We start from the raw sequence: 17,717 nt of genomic DNA, 5'->3' as shown, positions 1-17,717 counted from the left end.
TGTTGCTCATACTAGGCTATTCATTGTTATGTATGCAGTTGGAGTCCATGGTCAGTCCATGTATAGTCTTTGGGTAGTGGATTAGACCCTGGAAGCTATGGTTGGTTGGCATTGTTGTTCATATGGTGTCTCAAGCCCCTTCAAGCTCTTTCAGTCCTTTCTAAGATTCCTTCAACGGGGATCCCGTTCATAGTTCAGTGGTTGAATGATGGCATTTGCCACATGTGTTCCGTGCATCTAGGGTAGTTCGAGAGTTTGGGCTAATATCCACTTATCAATGAATGCATACCATGTGTGCTTTTCTGTGACTGGGTTACCTCACTAAGGATTATATCTTCCAGGTCCATCCATTTGCCTATGAATTTCATAAAGTCATTGTTTTTGATAGCTGAGTAATATTCCATTGTGTATATGTACCACATTTTCTGTATCCATTCCTGTGTTGAAGGGCATCTGGGTTCTTTCCAGCTTCTGGATATTACAAATAAGGCTGCTATGTGCATAGTGTTGCATGTGTCTTTGTTATATGTTGGGGCATGTTGGGTATATGCCCAAGAGAGGTATACCTGGGTCCTCAGGTAGTTCAATGTCCAATTTTCTGAGGAACCTCCAGACTGATTTCCAGAATGGTTGTACCAGTCTGCAATCACACCAACAATGGAGGAGTGTTCCTCTTTCTCCACATAGTCTCCAGCATTTGCTGTCACCTGAGTTTTTGATCTTAGCCATTCTCACTGGTGTGAGGCGAAATCTCAGGGTTGTTTTGATTTGCATTTCCCTTATGACTAAAGATGTTGAACCTTTCTTTAGGTGTTTCTCAGCCATTCAGCATTCCTCAGCTGTGAATTCTCTGTTTAGCTCTGAACCCCATTTTTAATAAGGTTATTTGTCTCCCTGCAGACTAACTTCTTGAGTTCTTTACATGTTTTGGATGTAAACTCTCTATCAGTTGTAGGATTGGTAAAGATCTTTTCCCAATCTGTTGGTTGTCGTTTTGTCCTAACAACAGTGTCCTTTGCCTTACAGAAGCTTTGCAGTTTTATGAAATCCCGTTTGTCTATTCTTGATCTTAGAGCATAAGCCTTTGGTGTTTTGTTCAGGACATTTTCCCCAGTGCCCATGTGTTTGAGATGCTTCCCCACGTTTTCTTCTATTAGTTTGAGTGTATCTGGTTTGATGTGGAGGTCCCTGATCCACTTGGACTTAAGCTTTGTACAAGGTGATGAGCATGGATCGATCTGAATTCTTCTACATGCTGACCTCCAGTTGAACCAGCACCATTTGCTGAAAATGCTATCATTTTTCCATTGGATGGTTTTGGCTCCTTTGTCAAAATCAAGTGACCATAAGTGTTTGTGTTCATTTCTGTGGTTATTTCTGGTGTTCTATTCCACTTGTCTATCTGTCTGTCTCTGTACCAATACCATGCCATTTTTATCACTATTGCTCTGTAATACTGCTTGAGTTCAGGGACAGTGATTCCCCCGGACGTCCTTTTATTGTTGAGGATAGCTTTAGCTATCCTGTGCTTTTTTTTATTCCAGATGAATTTGTAAATTGTTCTTTCTAACTCTTTGAAGAATTGGCTTGGTATTTTGATGGGGATTGCATTGAATCTGTAGATCGGTTTCGGTAAAATGGCCATTTTTACTATATTAATCCTGCCAATCTAAGAGCATGGGAGATCTTTCCATCTTCTGAGGACTTCAATTTATTTCTTCAGAGGCTTGAAGTTCTTATCATATAGATCTTTCACTTGCTTGGTCAAAGTCACAATGAGGTATTTTATATTATTTGGGTCTATTATGAAGGGTGTCATTTCGCTAATTTCTTTCTTGGCTGGTTTCTCTTTTGTGTAGAGTAAGGCTACTGATTTATTTGAGTTAATTTTAAATCCAGCCAATTTCCTGAAGCTGTTTATCAGCTTTAGTAGTTCTATGGTGGAACTTTTGGGATCACTTAAATATACTATCATATCATCTGCAAATTGTGATATTTTGAATTCTTCTTTTCCGATCTGTATCCACTTGACCTACTTTTGTTGTCTGATTGCTCTGGCTAGAACTTCAAGAACTATATTGATTAAGTAGGGAGAGAGTGGGCAGCCTTGTCTATTCCCTGATTTTAGTGGGATTGCTTCAAGTTTCTCTCCATTTAGTTTAATGTTAGCAACTGGTTTGCTGTATATGGTTTTTACTATGTTTAGGTATGGGCCTTGATTTCCTATTCTTTCCAGGACTTTTATCATGAAGGGGTGTTGAATTTTGTCAAATGCTTTCTCAGCATCTAATGAAATGATCATGTGGTTTTGTTCTTTCAGTTTGTTTATAATGGATCACGTTGATGCTTTTCCATGTATTAAACAATCCCTGCATGCCTGAGATGAAGCCTTCTTTATCATGGTGAATGATTGTTTTGATGTGCTCTTGGATTCGGTTTGCAGGAATTTTATTGAGTATTTTTGTGTCGATATTCATAAGGATACTTGGTCTGAAGTTCTCTTTCTTTGTTGGGTCTTTTTGGGTTTAAGTATAAGAGTAATTGTGGCTTCATAGAAGGATTTCGGTAGGGCTCCATCTGTTTCAACTTTGTGGAATAGTTTGGATAGTATTGGAATGAGGTCTTCTATGAAGGACTGGTAGAATTCTGCAGTGAACCCATCTGGACCTGGGCTCTTTTTGGTTGGGAGACCTTTAATGACTGCTTCTATTTCCTTAGGTGTTATGGGGTTGTTTAACTGGTTTATCTGTTCCTGATTTAACTTTGGTTCCTGGTATTTGTCTAGGAAATTGTCTATTTCCTGAAGATTTTCAAGTTTTGTTGACTATAAGCTTTTGTAGTAGGATATGATGATGTTTTGAATTTCCTCTGATTTTGTTGATATGTCTCCCTTTTCATTTCTGATTTTGTTAATTGGACACACTCTCTGTGTCCTCTCGTTAGTCTGGCTAAGGTTTTATCTATCTTCTTGACTTTCTCAAAGAACCACCTTTTGGTTCTGTTGATTCTTTCTATGGTCTTTTTTGTTTCTACTTGGTTGATTTCAGCTCTGAGTTTGATTATTTCCTGCCTTCTACTCCTCCTGTGTTTATTTGCTTTGTTTTGTCCTAGAGTTGTCAAGCTGTTGATATATGCTCTCTCCTGTTTCTTTCTGCAGGCCCTCTGAGGTATGAGTTTTCCTCTTAGCATGGCTTTTCTTGTGTCCCATAAGTTTGGGTATGTTGTACCTTCATTTTCATTAAATTCTAAGAAGTCTATAAGTTATTTCTTTATTTCTTCCTTGACCAGGTTATCGTTGAGTAGAGCACTGTTCAACTTCCAGGTATCTGTGGGCATTCTTCCATTATTGTTATTGAAGTCCAGCTTTAGGCAGTGGTGGTCTGATAGGACACATGGGACTATTTCTAGCTTTCTTTTTTTTTATCTTTTTTTTTATTAACTTGAGTATTTCTTATATACATTTCGAATGTTATTCCCTTTCCCGGTTTCCGGGCAAACATCCCCCTCCCCCCTCCCCTTCCTTATGGGTGTTCCCCTCCCAACCCTCCCCCCATTGCCGCCCTCCCCCCATAGACTAGTTCACTGGGGGTTCAGTCTTAGCAGGACCCAGGGCTTCCCCTTCCACTGGTGCTCTTACTAGGATATTCATTGCTACATATGGGGTCAGAGTCCAGGGTCAGTCCATGTATAGTCTTTAGGTAGTGGCTTAGTCCCTGGAAGCTCTGGTTGCTTGGCATTGTTGTACTTTTGGGGTCTCGAGCCCCTTCAAGCTCTTCCAGTTCTTTCTCTGATTCCTTCAACAGGGGACCTATTCTCAGTTCAGTGGTTTGCTGCTGGCATTCGCCTCTGTATTTGCTGTATTCTGGCTGTATCTCTCAGGAGCGATCTACATCCGGCTCCTGTCGGTCTGCACTTCTTTGCTTCATCCATCTTGTCTAATTGGGTGGCTGTATATGTATGGGCCACATGTGGGGCAGGCTCTGAATGGGTGTTCCTTCAGTCTCTGTTTTAATCTTTGCCTCTCCCTTCCCTGCCAAGGGTATTCTTTTTCCTCATTTAAAGAAGGAGTGAAGCATTCACATTTTGATCATCCGTCTTGAGTTTCGTTTGTTCTAGGGATCTAGGGTAATTCAAGCATTTGGGCTAATAGCCACTTATCAATGAGTGCATACCATGTATGTCTTTCTGTGATTGGGTTAGCTCACTCAGGATGATATTTTCCAGTTCCAACCATTTGCCTACGAATTTCATAAACTCGTTGTTTTTGATAGCTGAGTAATATTCCATTGTGTAGATGTACCACATTTTCTGTATCCATTCCTCTGTTGAAGGGCATCTGGGTTCTTTCCATTTTCTGGCTATTATAAATAAGGCTGCGATGAACATAGTGGAGCACGTGTCTCTTTTATATGTTGAGGCATCTTTTGGGTATATGCCCAAGAGAGGTATAGCTGGATCCTCAGGCAGTTCAATGTCCAATTTTCTGAGGAACCTCCAGACTGATTTCCAGAATGGTTTTACCAGTCTGCAATCCCACCAACAATGGAGGAGTGTTCCTCTTTCTCCACATCCTCGCCAGCATCTGCTGTCATCTGAGTTTTTGATCTTAGCCATTCTCACTGGTGTGAGGTGAAATCTCAGGGTTGTTTTGATTTGCATTTCCATTATGACTAAAGATGTTGAACATTTCTTTAGGTGTTTCTCAGCCATTCGGCATTCCTCAGCTGTGAATTCTTTGTTTAGCTCTGAACCCCATTTTTTAATAGGGTTATTTGTTTCCCTGCGGTCTAACTTCTTGAGTTCTTTGTATATTTTGGATATAAGGCCTCTATCTGTTGTAGGATTGGTAAAGATCTTTTCCCAATCTGTTGGTTGCCGATTAGTCCTAACCACAGTGTCCTTTGCCTTACAGAAGCTTTGCAGTTTTATGAGATCCCATTTGTCGATTCTTGATCTTAGAGCATAAGCCATTGGTGTTTTTTTTTTTTTTTAATTTTTTTTTTATTTTTTATTTTTTTATTAACTTGAGTATTTCTTATATACATTTCAAGTGTTATTCCCTTTCCCCGTTTCCGGGCAAAATCCCCCTCCCCCCTCCCCTTCCTTATGGGTGTTCCCCTCCCAACCCTCCCCCCATTGCCGCCCTCCCCCCATAGTCTAGTTCACTGGGGGTTCAGTCTTAGCAGGACCCAGGGCTTCCCCTTCCACTGGTGCTCTTACTAGGATATTCATTGCTACCTATGTGGTCAGAGTCCAGGGTCAGTCCATATATAGTCTTTAGGTAGTGGCTTAGTCCCTGGAAGCTCTGGTTGCTTGACATTGTTGTACTTTTGGGGTCGCGAGCCCCTTCAAGCTCTTCCAGTTCTTTCTCTGATTCCTTCAACGGGGGACCTATTCTCAGCTCAGTGGTTTGCTGCTGGCATTCGCCTCTGTATTTGCTGTATTCTGGCTGTGTCTCTCAGGAGCGATCTACATCCGGCTCCTGTCGGTCTGCACTTCTTTGCTTCATCCATCTTGTCCAATTGGGTGGCTGTATATGTATGGGCCACATGTGGGGCAGGCTCTGAATGGGTATTCCTTCAGTCTCTGTTTTAATCTTTGCCTCTCCCTTCCCAGCCAAGGGTATTCTTTTTCCTCATTTAAAGAAGGAGTGAAGCATTCACATTTTGATCATCCGTCTTGAGTTTCGTTTGTTCTAGGGATCTAGGGTAATTCAAGCATTTGGGCTAATAGCCACTTATCAATGAGTGCATACCATGTATGTCTTTCTGTGATTGGGTTAGCTCACTCAGGATGATATTTTCCAGTTCCAACCATTTGCCTACGAATTTCATAGACTCGTTGTTTTTGATAGCTGAGTAATATTCCATTGTGTAGATGTACCACATTTTCTGTATCCATTCCTCTGTTGAAGGGCATCTGGGTTCTTTCCATTTTCTGGCTATTATAAATAAGGCTGCGATGAACATAGTGGAGCACGTGTCTCTTTTATATGTTGAGGCATCTTTTGGGTATATGCCCAAGAGAGGTATAGCTGGATCCTCAGGCAGTTCAATGTCCAATTTTCTGAGGAACCTCCAGACTGATTTCCAGAATGGTTTTACCAGTCTGCAATCCCACCAACAATGGAGGAGTGTTCCTCTTTCTCCACATCCTCGCCAGCATCTGCTGTCACCTGAGTTTTTGATATTAGCCATTCTCACTGGTGTGAGGTGAAATCTCAGGGTTGTTTTGATTTGCATTTCCCTTATGACTAAAGATGTTGAACATTTCTTTAGGTGTTTCTCAGCCATTCGGCATTCCTCAGCTGTGAATTCTTTGTTTAGCTCTGAACCCCATTTTTTAATAGGGTTATTTGTTTCCCTGCGGTCTAACTTCTTGAGTTCTTTGTATATTTTGGATATAAGGCCTCTATCTGTTGTAGGATTGGTAAAGATCTTTTCCCAATCTGTTGGTTGCCGATTAGTCCTAACCACAGTGTCCTTTGCCTTACAGAAGCTTTGCAGTTTTATGAGATCCCATTTGTCGATTCTTGATCTTAGAGCATAAGCCATTGGTGTTTTGTTCAGGAAATTTTTTCCAGTGCCTATGTGTTCCAGATGCTTCCCTAGTGTTTCTTCTATTAGTTTGAGTGTGTCTGGTTTGATGTGGAGGTCCTTGATCCACTTGGACTTAAGCTTTGTACAGGGTGATAAGCATGGATCGATCTGCATTCTTCTACATGTTGCCCTCCAGTTGAACCAGCACCATTTGCTGAAAATGCTATCTTTTTTCCATTGGATGGTTTTGGCTCCTTTGTCAAAAATCAAGTGACCATAGGTGTGTGGGTTCATTTCTGGGTCTTCAATTCTATTCCATTGGTCTATCTGTCTGTCTCTGTACCAATACCATGCAGTTTTTATCACTATTGCTCTGTAATACTGCTTGAGTTCAGGGATAGTGATTCCCCCTGAAGTCCTTTTATTGTTGAGGATAGCTTTAGCTATCCTGGGTTTTTTGTTATTCCAGATGAATTTGCAAATTGTTCTGTCTAACTCTTTGAAGAATTGGATTGGTATTTTGATGGGGATTGCATTGAATCTGTAGATTGCTTTTGGTAAAATGGCCATTTTTACTATATTAATCCTGCCAATCCATGAGCATGGGAGATCTTTCCATCTTCTGAGGTCTTCTTCAATTTCTTTCCTCAGTGTCTTGAAGTTCTTATTGTACAGATCTTTTACTTGCTTGGTTAAAGTCACACCGAGGTACTTTATATTATTTGGGTCTATTATGAAGGGTGTCGTTTCCCTAATTTCTTTCTCGGCTTGTTTCTCTTTTGTATAGAGGAAGGCAACTGATTTATTTGAGTTAATTTTATACCCAGCCACTTTGCTGAAGTTGTTTATCAGCTTTAGTAGTTCTCTGGTGGAACTTTTGGGATCACTTAAATATACTATCATGTCATCTGCAAATAGTGATATTTTGACCTCTTCTTTTCCGATCTGTATCCCCTTGATCTCCTTTTGTTGTCTGATTGCTCTGGCTAGAACTTCAAGAACTATATTGAATAAGTAGGGAGAGAGTGGGCAGCCTTGTCTAGTCCCTGATTTTAGTGGGATTGCTTCAAGTTTCTCTCCATTTAGTTTAATGTTAGCAACTGGTTTGCTCTATATGGCTTTTACTATGTTTAGGTATGGGCCTTGAATTCCTATTCTTTCCAGGACTTTTATCATGAAGGGGTGTTGAATTTTGTCAAATGCTTTCTCAGCATCTAATGAAATGATCATGTGGTTCTGTTCTTTCAGTTTGTTTATATAATGGATCACGTTGATGGTTTTCCGTATATTAAACCATCCCTGCATGCCTGGGATGAAGCCTACTTGATCATGGTGGATGATTGTTTTGATGTGCTCTTGAATTCGGTTTGCCAGAATTTTATTGAGTATTTTTGCGTCGATATTCATAAGGGAAATTGGTCTGAAGTTCTCTTTCTTTGTTGTGTCTTTGTGTGGTTTAGGTATAAGAGAAATTGTGGATTAGTAGAAGGAATTCGGTAGGGCTCCATCTGTTTCAATTTTGTGGAATAGTTTGGATAATATTGGTATGAGGTCTTCTATGAAGGTTTGATAGAATTCTGCACTAAACCCGTCTGGGCACTCAGCGCTATGAGTTTTCCTCTTAGCACAGCTTTCATTGTGTCCCATAAGTTTGGGTATGTTGTATCTTCATTTTCATTAAATTCTAAAAAGTTTTTAATTTCTTTCTTTATTTCTTCCTTGACCAGGTTATCATTGAGTAGAGCATTGTTCAATTTCCACGTATATGTGGGCATTCTTCTCTTACTGTTATTAAAGACCAGTTTTAGGCCGTGGTGGTCCGATAGCACGCATGGGATTATTTCTATCTTTCTGTACCTGTTGAGGCCCGTTTTTTGACCAATTATATGGTCAATTTTGGAGTAAGTACCATGAGGAGCTGAGAAGAAGGTATATCCTTTTGCTTTAGGATAGAATGTTCTATAAATATCCGTTAAGTCCATTTGGCTCATGACTTCTCTTAGTCTGTCGACATCACTGTTTAATTTCTGTTTCCATGATCTGTCCATTGATGAGAGTGGTGTGTTGAAATCTCCCACTATTATTGTGTGAGGTGCAATGTGTGTTTTGAGCTTTAGTAAGGTTTCTTTTACGTATGTAGGTGCCCTTGTATTTGGGGCATAGATATTTAGGATTGAGAGTTCATCTTGGTGGATTTTTCTTTTGATGAATATGATGTGTCCTTCCTTATCTTTTTTGATGACTTTTAGTTGGAAATTGATTTTATTTGATATTAGAATGGCTACTCCAGCTTGCTTCTTCTGACCATTTGCTTGGAAAGTTGTTTTCCGGCCTTTCACTCTGAGGTAGTGTCTGTCTTTGTCTCTGAGGTGTGTTTCCTGTAGGCAGCAGAATGCAGGGTCTTCGTTGCGTATCCAGTTTGTTAATCTATGTCTTTTTATTGGGGAGTTGAGGCCATTGATATTGAGAGATATTAAGGAATAGTGATTATTGCTTCCCTTTATATTCATATTTGGATGTGAGGTTATGTTTGTGTGCTTTCATTCTCTTTGTTTTGTTGCCAAGACGATTAGTTTCTTGCTTCTTCTAGGGTATAGCTTGCCTCCTTATGTTGGGCTTTACCATTTATTATCCTTTGTAGTGCTGGATTTGTAGAAAGATATTGTGTAAATTTGGTTTTGTCATGGAATATCTTGGTTTCTCCATCAATGTTAATTGAGAGTTTTGCAGGATACAGTAACCTGGGCTGGCATTTGTGTTCTCTTAGGGTCTGTATGACATCAGTCCAGGATCTTCTGGCCTTCATAGTTTCTGGCAAGAAGTCTGGTGTGATTCTGATAGGTCTCACTTTATATGTTACTTGACCTTTTTCCCTTACTGCTTTTAATATTCTTTCTTTATATTGTGCATTTGGTGTTTTGACAATTATCTGACGGGAGGTGTTTCTTTTCTGGTCCAATCTATTTGGAGTTCTGTAGGCTTCTTGTATGTCTATGGGTATCTCTTTTTTTAGGTTAGGGAAGTTTTCTTCTATGATTTTGTTGAAGATATTTACTGGTCCTTTGAGCTGGGAGTCTTCACTCTCTTCTATGCCTATTATCCTTAGGTTTGATCTTCTCATTGAGTCCTGGATTTCCTGTATGTTTTGGACCAGTAGCTTTTTCTGCTTTACATTATCTTTGACAGTTGAGTCAATGATTTCTATGGAATCTTCTGCTCCTGAGATTCTCTCTTCCATCTCTTGTATTCTGTTGGTGAAGCTTCTATCTACAGCTCCTTGTCTCTTCTTTTGGTTTTCTATATCCAGGGTTGTTTCCATGTTTTCTTTCTTGATTGCTTCTATTTCCATTTTTAATTCCTTCAACTGTTTGATTGTGTTTTCCTGGAATTCTTTCAGGGATTTTTGTGTCTTGTCTCTATGGGCTTCTACTTGTTTATTTATGTTTTCCTGGAATTCTTTCAGGGATTTTTGCGATTCTTTCAGGCATTTTTGCGATTCCTCTCTGTAGGCTTCTACTTGTTCTCTAAGGGAGTTCTTCATGTCTTTCTTGAAGTCCTCCAGCATCATGATCAAAAATGATTTTGGAACTAGATCTTGCTTTTCTGGTGTGTTTGGATATTCCATGTTTGTTTTGATGGGAGAATTGGGCTCCGATGGTGCCATGTAGTCTTGGTTTCTGTTGCTTGGGTTCCTGCGCTTGCCTCTCGCCATCAGATTATCTCTAGTGTTACTTTGTTCTGCTATTTCTGACAGTGGCTAGACTGTCCTATAAGCCTGTGTGTCAGGAGTGCTGTAGACCTGTTTTCCTCTCTTTCAGTCAGTTATGGGGACAGAGTGTTCTGCTTTCGGGCGTGTAGTTTTTCCTCTCTACAGGTCTTCAGCTGTTCCTGTGGGCCTGTGTCTTGAGTTCACCAGGCAGCTTTCTTGCAGCAGAAAATTTGGTCTTACCTGTGGTCCCGAGGCTCAAGTTCGCTCGTGGGGTGCTGCCCAGGGGCTCTCTGCAGCGGCAGCAACCAGGAAGACCTGTGCCGCCCCTTCCGGGAGCTTCAGTGCACCAGGGTTCCAGATGGTCTTTGGCTTTTTCCTCTGGCGTCTGAGATGTGTGTGCAAGGAGCAGTCTCTTCTGGTTTCCCAGGCTTGTCTGCCTCTCTGAAGGTTTAGCTCTCCCTCCCACGGGATTTGGGTGCAGAGAACTGTTTATCTGGTCTGTTTCTATCAGGTTCCGGCGGTGTCTCAGGCAGGGGTCCTGCCGCTCCTGGGCCCTCCCCTACAGGAACCCAGAGGCCTTATACAGTTTCCTCTTGTGCCAGGGATGTGGGCAGGGGTGAGCAGTGTTGGTGGTCTCTTCCGCTCTGCAGCCTCAGGAGTGCCCACCTGACCAGGCGGTTGGGTCTCTCTCTCACCGGGTCTGGGAGCAGAGAGCTGCTCCTATTTCTAGCTTTCTGTACCTGTTGTGGCCCGTTTTTTTTTGACCAATTATATGGTCAATTTTGGAGAAAGTACCATGAGGTGGTGAGAAGAAGGTATACCCTTTTGTTTTAGGATAGAATGCTTTCTAAATATCTATTAAGTCCATTTGGTTCATGACTTCTCTTAGTCTGTCTATGTCTCTGTTTAATTTCTGGTTCCATGATCTGTCCATTGATGAGAGTGGGGTGTTGAAATCTCCCACTATTATTGTGTGAGGTGCAATGTGTGTTTTGAGCTTTAGTAAGGTTTCTTTTACATATGTAGGTGCCCTTATATTTGGGGCATAGATATTTAGGATTGAGAGTTCATCTTGGTGGATTTTTCCTTTGATGAATATGAAGTGTCCTTCCTTTTTTGATGACTTTTAGTTGAAAATTCATTTTATTTGATATTAGAATGGCTACTCCAGCTTGCTTCTTCTGACCATTTGCTTGGAAAATTGTTTTTCAGCCTTTCACTCTGAGGTAGTGTCTGTCTTTGTCTCTGAGGTGTGTTTCCTGTAGACAGCAGAATGCAGTGTCCACATTGCATATCCAGTTTTTTAATCTATGTCTTTTTATTGGGGAGTTGAGTCCATTGATGTTGAGAGATATTAAGGAATAGTGATTATTGGTTCCTGTTATATTTGTATTTGGATGTGAGATTATGTTTTTGTGCTTTTCTTCTCTTTTTTTTTGTTGCAAAGACGATTAGTTTCTTGCTTTTTCTACAGTGTAGCTTACAGCCTTATATTGGGATTTACCATTTATTATCCTTTTTACGGCTAGATTTGTAGAAGATATTGTATAAATTTGGTTTTTTCGCAGAATATCTTGGTTTCTCCAGCTATGCTAATTGAGAGTTTTGCTTGATACAGTAACCTGGGCTGGCATTTGTGTTCTCTTAGGGTCTGTATGACATCTGTCCTGGATCATCTGGCTTTCATAATCTCTGGTGAGAAGTCTGGTGTAATTCTGTTAGGTCTGCCTTTATATGTTACTTGACTTTTTCCCTTACTGCTTTTAATATTCTTTACTTGTTCTATGCATTTGGTATTTTATCTATTATGTGACGGGAGGACTTTCTTTTCTGGTCCAATCTATTTGGAGTTCTGTATGCTTCTGGTATCTTTATTGGTATTTCTTTTTTTAGATTAGGGAAATTTTCTTCTATGATTTTGTTGAAGATATTTTCTGGCCCTTTGATCTGGGAGTCTTCACTCTCTTCTATATCTATTATCCTTAAGTTTGATCTTCTCTTTGAGTCCTGGATTTCCTGTATGTTTTGGTCCAGTGGCTTTTTTGTTTTACATTACTATTGACAGTTGTGTCGATGATTTCTATGGAATCTTCTGCTCCTGAGATTCTCTCTTCTATCTCTTGTATTCTGTTGGTGATGCTTGTATCTAAGGCTCCTTGTCTCTTCCTTTGGTTTTCTATATCCAAGATTGTTTCCCCGTGTTCTTTCTTTATTGCTTCTATTTCCATTTTTAATTCCTTCAACTGTTTGAATGTGTTTTCCTGGAATTCTTTCAGGGAGTTTTGTGATTCCTCTCTATAGGCTTCTACTCGTTTATTTATGTTTTCCTGGAACTCTTTCAAGGATTTTTGTGATTCCTCTCTATAGGCTTCTACTTGCTTATTTATGTTTTCCTGCGTTTCTCTAACGGAGTTCTTCATGTCTTTCTTGAAGTCCTCCATCATCATGATCAAATGTGATTTAAAATCAAGATCTTGCTTTTCTGGTGTGTTTGGATATTCAATGTTTGCTTTGGTGGGAGAATTGGGCTCTGATGATGCCATGTAGTCTTGGTTTCCGTTGATTGTGCTCCTGACCTTGCCTCTCACGATCAGGTTATCTCTGGTGTTACCTTGTTCTGCTATTTCTGACAGTGGCTTGACCATCCTATAGACCCATGTGTTAGTCGTACTGTAGACCTGTTTTCCTGTTTTCTTTCAGCCAGTTATGGGAAGAGAGTGTTCTGCTTTCGGGTGTGTAGTCTTTCGTGTCCCCTGGTTTTCAGCTCTTCCTACGGGTGTTTGTCCTGAGTCCACCAAGCATGTCACTTGGAGCAGAAAAGTTGGTCTTACCACTGGTCCCAGAGCTAAAGTTGCTCCTGGGGGGCTGCGTTTGTGCTCCCTGTGAGGGTGGCAACCAGAAGGGCCTGCCCCATCTTTTCCCTGGGCCCCTGTGAACAGGGGTCCCAGATGTCGTTAGGTGTTTTCCTCTGGAGTCAGAAATGTGGGCAGAGTGTAGTCTCTTCTGGCTTCCCAAGCATGTCTGCCCCTCGAACGGGATTTGGGTGCAGGGAGCTGTTAACCTGGTCCCTTAAGATGTGGGCAGTGTCCAGACCACAGCAGACTTGCAGCTTCAGTGCTTCTATTTTCCTGTTCCCAGAGGCCCTGTACAGTTTCTTATTGGGCCAGGGATGTGGGCAAGGATGTGCAGTATCGGTGGTCCCTCTGGTTCGACAGTCTCAGGAGTGCCTACCTGTCCGGGCGGTGAGCTCTCTCTTCCAGAGGGTTTGGGACCAGAGAGCTGTGAGCCGGGATCAGCCAGGTTCCATGTTGTTCTTTTAAGAGTTGCCTTGGGGGGGCTGGAGAGATGGCTCAGTGGTTAAGAGCACCGACTGCTCTTCCAGAGGTCCTGAGTTCAAATCCCAGCAACCACATGGTGGCTCACAACCATCTGTAATGGAATCCGATGCCCTCTTCTGGTGTGTCTGAAGACAGCTACAGTGTATTCATATACAAAATAAATAAATAAATCTTTAAAAAAAAAGAGTTGCCTTGGTCCTGGTGTCTGGTCACAGCAACAAAACTTAACTAAGATAAATGGATTTAACAGATATCTACAGAACAAAGAGTGTACATGGATGGGTCCAAGGCTGCAGTTACATATAGCAGAGGGTTGTCTTATATGGCATCAAAGGGAGGGGAGCCCCTAGATTCTGGGGAGCATCGATTCCCCAATATAGGGGGCTCCTAGAGTGGTGAGGTGAGAGTGGGTGGGTAGAAGAGCACGGTCTTAGAGGCAAAGGTGAGGGGGATGGGATGGGAGATTTGCAGTGGGAGACTAGGAAAGGGGACAACATTTGAAATGTTAAAATAACCATTAGAAACAAAACCAAGAATCTCACTGCCCAAGAACTTAGCTCCTGGTTTCTTTTACTGGGGAAGATAAAATTGGCCTCCATATGGACTAATGCTAGGTTTTGGGCATAAAAGCAGCACTCCATACTCTGGTTTCTCTTCAGATCGTATAAATCTTTCGCCTTTTACTAAAAGCAGCACTCCAACCTTTAAGGACAACCAATGAGGTAATATTGAGCCTCAATATTATGCATTTTACCCTTGATGCAGTTGCTATAGATAGTTTAAAATGTCGTATGTGCCTAACATAAGAAAGAACAATAGCTGCGTTTCTCCTTTTCATTTCCAGTTTGTTACTTTGGAGTTAGTTTAAAGTGTGGATGGCTTTGAGCCCAGCCGTTTGTTGATCAGTGGACAGCAGTTTATCATTTATAATACGAGGCCAGTCCTGGTTTTTAATCTGGCCACCATAAAAGCTAGTGTTTAGAAGTGAGTGAAAAGCAGTTTGAAAACTTTGCATTATAGCGTATGAAATTTACTTCCTATAAAAATTGTAGAGCCCCACTGTGGTGACAAATATTGTTTTGTTGGCTCACCACAGTGGAGGCAAGCCTCAGGACACACTTGTGAGGGGCTGTCTAGATTAAAGTTAGCTTCTGGAATTGTCTGTGAGATTGTCTTGATGTCCTGGACATGGCGTAAGGGTCAAAACAACATAAAATGGACAGGGCAAGCTGGTCATTTGTATGCTTTCATCGCTCTCTATTTTTGAGTGTGTGCCACCAGTTCCCTCAAACTTCAGTGACTGTGACTTCCCTGTCATGGTTGACAGTAATCTGGAATTGGAGCAAACTCCTTCTAGGTTAAGTGATTTTTTTTTCAGAGCATTTTATCACAGCAACAGGAAAAGAAACTAAGTCCCCCATTTTGCATGGACTCACTGACCATGGATGACAGCATTTGTCTCCAAGTGAGCTAACTTACTGATATCCAGGTTGGTCACATGGTACCTAGGAAGCAGATGGTTGTAGCTATTCCATTAATTCTTTTCTTCCTGCTGTCATCTTCTGTCAATCAGAAGTCAAGTAGACTAGCCTTTCTATAGCTCCCATTTCAACAACAATGTAATAGGCTAATCTTTTTTTACATTATCCAAGTGGGACAAAGCCAAGGTCATACCAAAAGAAGAGTTTTATAGTCCTTCAACTGATATTACAAGAAATAATTATGTTTTTTCCTTAATAGTAATAGGCAGAAATATAACTCCATGCCAATAAAATCAGATTTTATTATATTTTATTATTTTATTTTGTTAATATATTCTCCTTTCATATTCATCCAGACTGCAGTTTTCCGTCCCTCCTCTCCTCCCAGTCCCACACCCACTTTTCCTCTCCTCCAGATCCCTCCAGATCCATTTCTCCTTATTTCCCTTCAGAAAAGGGCAGGACTCCCAGAGATATTAATCAAACATGACACATCACATTGCGGTGGGAGAAGGCACCTTCACTCATCTTAAGTTGGAATGAGGCAACCCAGTAGAAGGAGAAAGATCCTAAGAGTAGGCAAAGCAGTCAGAGAAAGAACCCTATTCCTCTGTGAAGAGTTCCGCAAGATGATATATGCAGAGAGCTTGGGTCAGACCCATGCAGTCTCCGTGACTATAGATTCAGCCTCCTTAAGCCTGATAAACCAAGTTAGTTGATTCTTTGGGTTTTCTTGTGGTGTCTTTGACCCCTCTGGCTCCTTCCACAGAATTCCCTGAGCTCTGTTTCACATTTCACTGTGGGTGTTTACATCTACTTGTATCAGATGTTGGATAAAGCCTCTCTGATGGCAATTGTGCTAGGTTCCAGTATACGAGTGTAGCAGAACATTATTAGGAATCACTTTATTGACATTATTTGGGCTGGATATTTTTGGTTTTATGCTAGGCAGTGTCAGGGATGGGCTCTCTCTCATGATATGAGTCTGAAGTTAAATCAGCTGTTACTGGTTATTGTCACAAGTTCTTTGGTACATTTACCGCAGTACATCTTCAGCAGGATACATTGTAGGTCAAAGTTGGTGTTCAAATCTCTCCACTGGAAGACTTGCTTGATTACAGAGGATGTCCAGTTCAGGTGCCATATCTCCTAATTCCTTGGAGTCTTAGCTAGAGTTCCCCTCAGGTTTCTGGGAGTTTCTGTTACACTAGGTATTTATCTTGCCCCCTAAATATGCTCCAATTACAGTTGTCTTTCAGAACTTTCACCTCCATTTTCCCAGTACTGTTCCATCCATTTCCAATATTTATCCATCCCTAGGTCAATGGAAATGCCTATTCTATTTCCCCTTCCTGGAAAGATTCATGCTTTGCAACTTGAGCATCCTTGTTAGTTAAGCCTCTCTCAGTCTGTGGATTGTTGTATGATTAGACTTTACAGTTCATATCCACTTAGAAGTGAGTACATACCTTGTTTGTCTTTCTGGGACTGGGTCATTTCATTCAAGGTGATTTTTTTTCTAGTTCCATTAATTTGCTGGCAAATTTCATGCTGCCCTTTTTAATTTACAGCTAAGTAATAGTCCATTGTGTAGATGCACCATATTCTCTTTATGTATTCTTTAGCTTAGGAACAGTTATTTTGTTTTCAGTTCTGGCTATTATGAACATAGTTAAGCAAGTATCCTTTGGTAGGGTGGAACAGCCTTTGGGTATAATGCCCAAAAGAAATATAGCCCCTATAGCTGGCTCTTTGTGTGCCAACTTCCACCGTGCTACAGGGCAAGACACAGGGAAGCACTGAGACACCACTACAGGAGTGGGAAAGCACAGTTGAGGATGTGAGAAAGCCAAAGCTGGTATTCCCTGACTTCCAAGCCCCCAGTTGCTGTTGTCAACTGCACAGAGAAGTAAGGAATGAAGTGTCAGGGGTCCATTGGTCAGAGATGAGGCCATGACCATTGAGGGCCTGTGGGTTGAGGACAACACTTAGTCCGGGGCCAAGACTCAGGAGCTCCAGCTTAGCTCATTGATGATTGTCCTTAATGTGGCTGCAGTTGTGGCTGGAAATGCAGAGATGCCTTCTGATGGAGGCTCACTTAGGCTATGGCTCAAAGGCCTTCTCTGTGTTCCCCACAGCAGTTCTCCATGGAAGGAGACAGTTTGTGTTTATCCATAACATTTATTGACTATTTATCATGGAAAATGGATGGGTTCCCTACTTCTCAGGATGGACCCAAGAATAAATGCTTTTTTCATGGAGGAATGTCTGGGAAGGGGAGCTTATTGACTAAGCCCACAAGGTACTTAGGCACCTCATTAGCATGGAGTCTCTATATGTTACTTGGCTTTTTTTTTCTTGCAGCTTTTAATAATCTTTCTTAGTTCTGTATGTTTAGTGTTTTGATCATTATGCAGTGGGTTATAAGGGACTTTCTTTTCCTGTCTAATGTATTTGGTATTCCATAAGCTTCTAATATTTTTATAGGCATATAAGTTTAAAAAAAATTTATATCATTTTGTTAAAAATATTTTCTGCTTCTTTGATCTGAGATTCTTCTCCTTCTATTATTCTTGGTTTTGGCCTTTTCATAGTTCTCAGATTTCCTGGATTTTTTTATATGAGAACTATTTAGGGTTACTATTTTCTT

The sequence above is a fragment of the Rattus norvegicus genome, chromosome 4 (genome assembly GCF_021556685.1).
Source record: "Rattus norvegicus strain SHRSP/BbbUtx chromosome 4, alternate assembly SHRSP_T2T, whole genome shotgun sequence".
Taxonomy (NCBI): Eukaryota; Metazoa; Chordata; class Mammalia; order Rodentia; family Muridae; genus Rattus; species Rattus norvegicus.
The sequence above is the reverse complement of the archived record's forward strand: the minus strand, read 5'-3'. Positions refer to the sequence as shown.